The sequence below is a fragment of the Propithecus coquereli genome, unplaced genomic scaffold (assembly GCF_000956105.1).
Source record: "Propithecus coquereli isolate 6110/MARCELLA unplaced genomic scaffold, Pcoq_1.0 Scaffold115, whole genome shotgun sequence".
NCBI lineage: Eukaryota > Metazoa > Chordata > Mammalia > Primates > Indriidae > Propithecus > Propithecus coquereli.
The window spans coordinates 329,408-329,976 of record NW_012135525.1 but is presented as its reverse complement, the minus strand read 5'-3'; positions in this window follow the sequence as shown (position 1 = coordinate 329,976).

Genomic DNA, 569 nt, shown 5'->3' with positions numbered 1-569 from the left:
GGGTTGTGCTCCCAGCTCAGGCTGCAATCCTGGGCAGAGAACCTCTTGGCCCACATCACAGCCAGGGGAGATCCGCTGGCTTGAGGTCCTGCCTGATGGAAGAGGCCTGGGAGAAACCGTGGAATAAAGAAGGGTGGAAAAGAGTGAGGTCTGCTCCAGACTGCAGGTCTCAGACAGCCCCACCCCCACAAACAGACTTTTCTGCCCAGTGGGGCCATTTCAGCCCCTCCCTGGCAGCTTTTCCCAGAAGTAGAGGACAAATCTTTGACCCCTGGTAATGGAATTTGTGGAGCTCGAGAGCAAGCTCACCCAAACCAGTCCCACCCAGCCTCACTCCCCCAACTGCCTCCACTGAGGTGGAGAATAAGGACACACCTGGAAGTCCCAGGGCCCCACCCACCACCTGAGGCACTAGAGGGCCTCTCCAGAGAAACAAGAGCTGGTTACAGGACCCCAAAACAAGACTGCAGCTTTTCCCTCCCAGCAAGTGCCACCTACTGACAGGGAGGTCAATTTGCACACCCTTTTACTATAGCCACTGACTCATCATACAGGGTATGGTTGAATCT